General features: G+C 37.3%; 1 pseudogene; it reads right to left on the reverse strand.

The window, feature by feature from the left end:
- Positions 1-715: 715 nt before the first annotated feature.
- LOC149840053 (oleoyl-acyl carrier protein thioesterase, chloroplastic-like) lies at positions 716-3,734 on the reverse strand (annotated as a pseudogene).
- Positions 3,735-8,730: the final 4,996 nt, after the last annotated feature.

Raw genomic sequence — 8,730 nt, forward strand, 5'->3', positions numbered from 1 at the left:
CCCCCCGAGTCCAAAAAAAATAATTTTTAAGATCAATCAATTAGTTTATTCATTTATTTCATGTTTATTATTTTAGTAAAAATACTTATACACATTTGATCTTTATTAGAGATCTGAGTTTTTCAACGGTGCGATTTGAGCTATGGAGATTGGAAAGCCTGTTTTGACCATGGTTGCCAGTTGAGGAAGCGGGAGCGGGAAGCGATACGGGAAGCGGGAGCGGGAAGCGAGGCACTTTCAAAATTTTAGGAAGCGGGGAAGCGTGGGACCACTTAGGAGCGATTCGGGAAGTGTCTCGGAAGCGACCTAGGAAGCGAGGGGGAAGCGAAAAAAATAAAAATAAAAAATAAAAAATACAAAAAAACTGAAAAAAACAGGGGAAGCGAGGGGGAAGCGTGGGGGAAGCGAGGGGGAAGCGAGGGGAAAGCGTGATGGGAAGCGCGCTTCCCATTAAAGGGAAGCGCGTCCCCCATTAAAGGGAAACGCGTCCCCCATTAAAGGGAAACGCGCTTCCCAAAAAAGGGGGACGCTTCCCCCCCACGCTTCGGAAGCGCGACGTTTCGCGCTTCCGAAGCGCGCTTCGGGGAAGCGCGCTTCCCCTTTTAGCTAGGCGCTTCCGGTAACTCTGGTTTGGACTTTACCTTTCCTTCTGACAAAGGATAGTCAAGACTCATATACGACTTTCCCACACATTTGTAAAAGAATTTTGCAAATTTGGGTAAGTCAAATCTTTTCCAACTTTAAATTTTTATCAACACGTACCCATATGTGAAAGCACTTAGAATCTACTTCTGGATCATTAAACTCTAAACTAGTTAAGGAATCAACCTTGTCACCATGTTGACATTCCCTTCGGTAGTCAAGCGTGACAGTTTTAACCTCATAAGTGTAGCATTTCTTGTGTCATGCTCTGTTGCAGAAAAGAAATCATGCATTTTGCTTGACAGGTTTCATCATTGTGCAAAGCTTCACTAAAATTAAGTCTTAGATAGAGCATGGTATCAACTCAAAAAAACACCATCAGTAGATTAGAAGCACATACCTCAAGAATCCAACCAATGTAGGTGACATTGTTGACATGTTGATTCATGTCGAAATCCGCTTGCCTGGGGTGCAACATTCAAGAATAAAAAGGAAATCAGATAAGAACTTGGATATTGTGTTGGTGTTCAAAATAATCGAGTTTTCACCATGAGTCCTGTTCGTAAATGCTGGGCAGGATCATCAAGCTTGGGGATTTTCTTTAAACTGCCATTATCCTTATCTGGAAATGCAAGCATGAGAAGAAAAACCTATTCCACAGGTGACCACTTCATCTAGAGCTCTCGAGGGTTTACAACTAGTCGACACAGAGTTGAATCGGTCATATATATGAAAGTGTAATGCATAACAACCTGTATCAAGGACATGAACTAGATTGAACCATCAATACAGTTTGAATGAGGCATGCAAGATGCAAGTTTCAATTCATATTCAACAAACCAATATTAATCGTGTGGTGATATCAAACAATCAAAGTCACATTTAAGCATATATTGTTTGGACATGCATTCATTTTTTGATGCAAGTCTACTAGGAAAACATAACACCCGTGATACATACCGAAGAATTCTTGGACAGTAAACTGACAACTAGTCTCGAACATCATCCGTAACTCTCTCAAGACGCCTTGTAACTTGTCTTGACCAAGTTCATGAACAAATATTAGCATGAAAGTTGTCCCATAAAGCAATCAACATGAAAGTTGTCTCATTAAAAGTTGATTTAGCTTTAACAATGGAAGTATATAGGCACCAATTCATAATTTTCTCTTCCTCTTTTTTCTGAAAGGAAAATATGTTAAACTAGACTCTTAAAGGAAAATATGTCCACTTAGATGCAAGCTTAAATAAATGCTGACAAAGAAAATAGCAACTCCTTCAAGCTACAAATCAAAATGAGCTTAAACACAACTCAAAAAATTAGTGAAGTAACCTACCCTGTTGCTTCCCCTTGGCACCATGTCTCAATTTCCACTACATCGGCCCTACATCCATCTTAATTATCACAACATAAGCGGCCATAAAATATAAGAAAGCAGCAACATATATGGAACTTGAAAACACACCAACCAGGGTATTTGTACACTTCAATGTGCATTCGAGCCGTCACCCATATAAGATTTCTCTCATTGTATTTGTGGTAGCAAATCCATCAGTTTAGAACCCAACACTCTATGCATGGTTGCATCCTACTTCCTATATCAGACAAGAAATCCAGTGAAAACATTCAACTTTTCATCCATTACCAACTGTCACAAATGATATTGAAACAAAAACATTGCTCACCAACATGAATGTACGATTAATTAATTTACTAATCTCCCTTTTAGGATAGGCTGAGAAAGACCAATCTTGCCAAATGGATCAAATACCTCCAATCAATTGGAAAATTCAATTTGCAAAGACATGTCTAGTTGCAGGAACAGAAAAAAAAGGAGGTACCTCTCAGGCAAACTTAAGCAAGTCAAATCGATGTTCAAAATTCTCAAGATACAACTTTCTTTTATTTTAATTACTTTCCTCTCTGTGTCCAGCAGGAGGGACAAACCCCAACAAGATTTGGACCCAAGACCCCTCAATGTGGACTATTCGGTCCAGCATCTTACTGGATCCTGTCTCAAGATCATGTCTGCTTGGATTACAAGTACACATTATCAGTTGCATCCAAGGGACAGATTGTTTTCTAATTCAATGATGATCATGATAAGAGTGTCCCGCTCCCTGACTATGATATCATATCTCTTATTTCTTTAGGCACAACAAATGAGTGAACCATGATGCAGATGAGGCCATACTTTACCATTGACTGCAATGAAAAATACAAACCAGCATTTTCTACCTAAAAAAATGACATTTTTTCGAAAGAGAAAAAAGGCTCGTCATACCTATTTGTCAAAATAATGGTACATTTATGCATTTTACATCAATTATCATCTAACAGTGAACTTTATGCCAAAAATAATGACATATTCAGAGAATATTTGAGCACAATTTTCCCCCATAATAATGTATTCCACCTATATTCCTTCCCAAAATAGAGCTCATTGTGTGCCTAAATGCAATGCATGATCAGAAAATCAACATGCAAACACTTATACAGCAAGATCATAAGAGAAAAACCACCTCAAAGCTAACAGATACAAACAGGATTCAGTCGACCACGAATCAAGACAACATTAAGCCCTAATCCTGAGGAAACTACGGAGTTAAGGCGACAGAGCACCTGCAAGAGATTGGCGATCGTCTCGATCATGGCCATCTTGTTGATGCCGACCTCATAGCAGTGGACGATGAAGCTCTCCTTGTAAGAGAGGCCCTCCTCAGCCAAGCTCTCGAGGCAGAGCCTATTGACCAGGCCCTCGGACGCGCGAAGGGGCACCAACCGCTTCGAAATGGCCAGATATGTGGCTCTTGGAGAGAGGGACGACGATGCCCGGAGATTCCACCGGATTAGGGGACACACGATGATCTTCCGCCGGTGAAGCTGAGGGTTGGAGGATCATCGTCCGGGAGAAGTAGGAGACGGTGCATCCCCGCAACATTTGTGACACAGAAGAAGATATTCAGACAATGGGTACCTCCGGAGCAAGAACAATGGGAAGAGAAGAAGATCCAAAAATCGGGTTCCTCTGTTCGGATTGTCCCTCCTCCCATCGTCGGAGCGGCCACCGGGATCACCGACGACCCTCGCATCGCTCCGACAATGATCACCCTTTTGATTGTCCTCATCGTTCTGATGGCTCAAGAGGAGAAGACGCTAGACGCGAGAGAGATGGGAAACCCTCGCCGCTGCTCATGACAGAGTTGGGGTTTGGGGAGAAAGGAAGAAATGAAAAATAGGGTGAGAGAAAAATGTTTTGTTCCCCGGCTAAAACTTTTTTGGGATTTACTGGCGCAATCTAACCCTGTGCCAGAGAAACTAGTTTTTTACTGGCAAAAGATGAAGCTGAGCCACAAAAAATCATGTTTTTACTGGCACAATGTTGGTTTGCTCCAGAAAAAATGAGTTTCACTAGCGCTATAATGTATGTGCCAAAGAAAGCTTTTCCGTGGCACAGTCTATTTCGTAACCAATAAAAGCAGCTTTACACTGGCGCAACCACCCAAGCGAGTGATTTGTTTAGTTTGCACAAGTAATGGGAGTGACTCATCTATGAACCCAGGAGGTTGTGTCATGAAGACATCCTCATTGAGTGGGTCGCTGAGAAGGCGTTGTGGGCGTCAAGTTGATAGAAGGGACATCTAAATGTAATAAGAATGAATAGTACTATACAGATTATGTCTGGTTTGATGATGTGGCTGAATGTTTTGAAGAAATCAATCTCAGCTTTCATATGAAATTCTTTGGCGACCAGTTGTATTTTGTACCTTTCAAGAAAACCGAATGCCTTTCTTTTGATATGAAATGTTAATACACTTTGAGAATGATGCAAGTGTCCATGTACGATGCCGATGAAAATGTTATACAGGTCATGAATTGCAACATAGACGGACGCATGCAAACCGAGAATATGCATAAATACCATATTGTATAGAAGGACGAAGAGCATCCAAAAAGGCAAGAAGCACATGTTATGTACAATGTTGACAACAGAACAATTGAATGTACGTGAAAAAATGTATGAATTTAAAAGTATTTTATGTCATCATGCATTAAAAACACTTAATCAAGAGAAGATACAAGAAATACCTAAGTTATATTTAATGTGAAGATGGACGAGACCAACAAAGATTACATTGTTGGATACAGATAATGTTAGTCAATTTGGTATTGATGAGAAGTGTCATATAACCTCCTGTTACCAACAACTATGTAGGTCACTTATTCATGTTGCAGATTTGGCATCGAAAAGTGAAGAAGCTTATGTATGCATGAGAAAAGTGTCAAAGGAGTTACTTGAAAATGTGCAGTTAATTCACCATCAATCCATTGTAGCTCATGAAGACCAGTCCAAGAAAATGAGATCGAATAGCGGAGGTGAAAATCATGCTTTCCTTGACACTCATGAGAAGTTGTGTCAAAGCGTAAACATCATCTTCAGCAAGTCAGGAGTCAACGTTGTAGATTATGATAGAAAAATTCACCTAGCAAAGGGTATCAAAAGAAAACTTGCCTTTGATTATAGTCGGAGGAGGACAAAAGGTGCACTAGAATTGGTTGACAAGAAAAAATCTAAGAAACAACCAACCTCTAAGCAAAATCAACCAAACCCTTCGCATGAACAGGTATGTAATACATTATATTATTTTCCATGTAAATTGTATTACGTGCAGCTAATTATCAATATCTAACTTGTGTAATTTTTAACATGCAACAATACCCTACAGACGTGCACCATAACATTGTAACCTTCAATCCTCCCGACCAGCTTTTTTAGAATGATAACTTCAGTTTTACAAGTCTTTTGGTATGTAATCAATGTTGGGAGGATGTTTACATTTCTTGTGAAACTTAATACAGTGTCTTATATTGTTCTGTTTCATGACAGACTCAGATCAATTTGAAAGCGAGCTATGAAACACAAGAATCACGTGTGAATTCTGTTTAAGTCTTACCATAAAGTTAGTTGTTATACCTCTTTGCATGACCCAATTTCTACATTGTTAGATTTGTTAAGAGTTTAACAAAACAGGAAGTTTATATGCTTATACACTGGATGGTCTTATTAAGAAAGAGTTTTTGGATGAAGCTATTTTCATGAATCGTGAGTCACAAAAATAGAATTGTTAATATTTTTGCAGATCACCGTTCACGAAAATGGCTTTATCTAAAAAGCTATGGAACACAGGAATGACGTGTGAATTCTGTTTAATAATGTATCTTTCACATGTATAAATCGTTGTAATATGTATCATTCACATGTATAAATTGTTGTCTCATCTAGCCTACAGAGCTACAATTTTAATATCGTAGGTAAATAATCATTGCTCAGTGCTTATATAATTAATGAAAATTACTGTTTCATCTGGCCTTCACATATATAAATCATTATACATATACTGTAGTTGAATCATTGCGCAAAAGTATACAAATCGCCATACATATTCAAATGTATACAAATCGTTATACATATACAAATCATCACGTTATAGAAAAGAATTATAGTTTTATAACAAAGAATTATAGAAATCCAAAAATAATTATCAGGACATCGATTTGTACTTATGAAGTTACCGCGACAACGATATCGATATGTTTGTAAAACCCTAATATCTGTGTAAACCCTAATACGAAGTTACCATGAACATAACAATGATTTGTTCACATAGACAAAGCTCGTAAAAGCAAATCATGATAGGACAAATACGTAAAATGATTTACTTATATCGGTTTGCAACTATTACTTAAATTGATTTGTACTTTACTAAGTTCAAACATCATGTCGATTTGTGTATATGTGCGTAAAACCCTACAAATGTAAAACCCTTATATAGATCTATGTAAAACTTTATCCGACCCGACCCGTTCTCCAGGATTAAAACCCTAACTATTTAACCTCTCTTCCTCTTTTCTGCGGCAGTGCAACTTCTTCTTCTTGTTCTTTTTTCTCCTCTGCCTTCGTCTTCTTCTTTTTCTCCGCCTTCGTCTGTTGATGTATAAATAGTCTTCCTTTGGTGATGATTATGTTGGTTATCTTCTGTGTATACATCAATATATTCATGACACATATGACTATGACATATTTATCGTGAAGTATATCGAAGTTTACAGGAGCAAGCACATATATTCTGCATGATAGACAGGGGGTGATGCTAATGACCATCTATTTGATTTATTCCTACTATCGGACCCTCCATTGTTCGCAAACTATACTTCGCAGTTAGAAAAATATCTGCCTAATCTTTGATATACTTCATGAAGCCAAAAATGCTACAAGCGTGCAAGCTTCATCGTCTCCATGTGTTTGTATCCCACACATTCTACAACTTCGTTTCTATATCGTAAAAGCGATTTATCTTGTAGCTCATCGGCTCCTTCAAGGGAACAATGCCAGAGCTAAAGTTTGTGAAGCATATTTGCAAGAGTGCACCATTTTTAGAGTCTCTAAGAATCACATCACTATTTGGACGTGGATTTCATACTCGTGACGATAACTATTTTCTTTGATGATGATGGTAATGTGTTGTATCTAAGCCAAACCATTGGTCATGATGTATTGTAACTAAATACTAATATTTTTTGTATATGAATGTGGTTGTAAATCATGTGGATTTGTAGTTACAAAGTTACAGCGAGAATGATATGTCTTTGTGAACGAAATCGATTTGTATTTAAGAAGTTAACTCGAATTGTATCGTTGAAGTTACCTCGATTTGTACTTTACTAATTCTAAATGGAACGCCGATTTGTACCATTGAAGTAGTCATTGTGTAAATCACTATAGAACATATCATTGACATAGATAAAGCTCGTAACAGTAAATCACACTAAGATAAATCTTTTTCGCTTTATGTCTATGGTTGTACATGTCATGATTGGACACTTTCTCTATGAAAAATAATTTGCAATCTGTTATAAAAAGAATTATATAATCATAGAATGTTATGTGACATAATGAATTATAATTGATTGCAAGCCAATAAGTGTCAAGCAAATCGCGATAGCATGTAGCCTTCATACGTACAAATCATTTCAACCTTTAATCAATAATTGTGTAATCAATCATAATTAACACTGTACACAACAATAATCGCTTTTATGATTTTCATTTACGAATGTTTAACATTGCAACGATTTGTTTAGTGGCACTAGTGTTTTACACTTATTAAAAAAAATACAATGTCAAGGACAAAAACCCTAATCTATTTAAAAAAAGAATATATTGATTAGTGGCACTAGTGTTACATCGATTTATACTTTACTAATTCTAAACAGGATGTCGATTTATACCATTGAAACAATCATTTTGTAAATCGTGATAGGAAATATCGTTGACATAGACATAACCCGTAAAATCAAATCGCGATAGCACGTAGCCTTCATACGTAAAAATCATTTCAACCTTTTATCAATCATTGTGTAATTCACAATAGCAAGACCGTAAAAGCAAATCATGATTTCCACTATGCACAACGCTAATTGCTTTTACAATTATCATTTACGAAGGCCAAACATTACAACGATTTGTTCAGTGGCACTAGTGTTTTATGCTTTTTAAAAAAATAATACATTGTCCAGGCGGTCCATCACTGACCCGATCCAGTTTCTAGGTCTAAAACCCTAATATATTTAACCTCTCTTCCTCTTTTCTTTGATATATTTCATGAGAAATATGCTATAGTCATGCATGCTCTATCTTCTCTGTCTACTGGGATCCATACCTTATGCAACTTCGTCAACTCTGCCTCGAAGCTTTCTGCACTAACCCGTAGGCATAAACGCATGTGAAGCCTTATATGTGCTTAATCTAAAACAAACGAGGGGACCACGTATGTGGCATACTTGTCATGTTTAGTAAAATTAAAATTTTATTTATTTCAACCGAGAGAGATTTACATAATTTGTATACACAGTCTTACAAAATTTGTATATACAGTCTACAAAATCTATTAGAAGTCTTTGTACATCATATTACTTCTGGGGGGGTCACATCATTCATTACCTTCTAGGTATTTTTGTCGGTTGAGTTTTTTTCTCTTCCGCAATTAGAAACTCCATCAATTTTTTTGCATAGTTATGTGCAGGATC

Source organism: Nuphar pumila, chromosome 4 (genome assembly GCF_984573655.1).
Source record: "Nuphar pumila chromosome 4, dmNupPumi1.hap1.1, whole genome shotgun sequence".
NCBI classification, from domain to species: domain Eukaryota; kingdom Viridiplantae; phylum Streptophyta; class Magnoliopsida; order Nymphaeales; family Nymphaeaceae; genus Nuphar; species Nuphar pumila.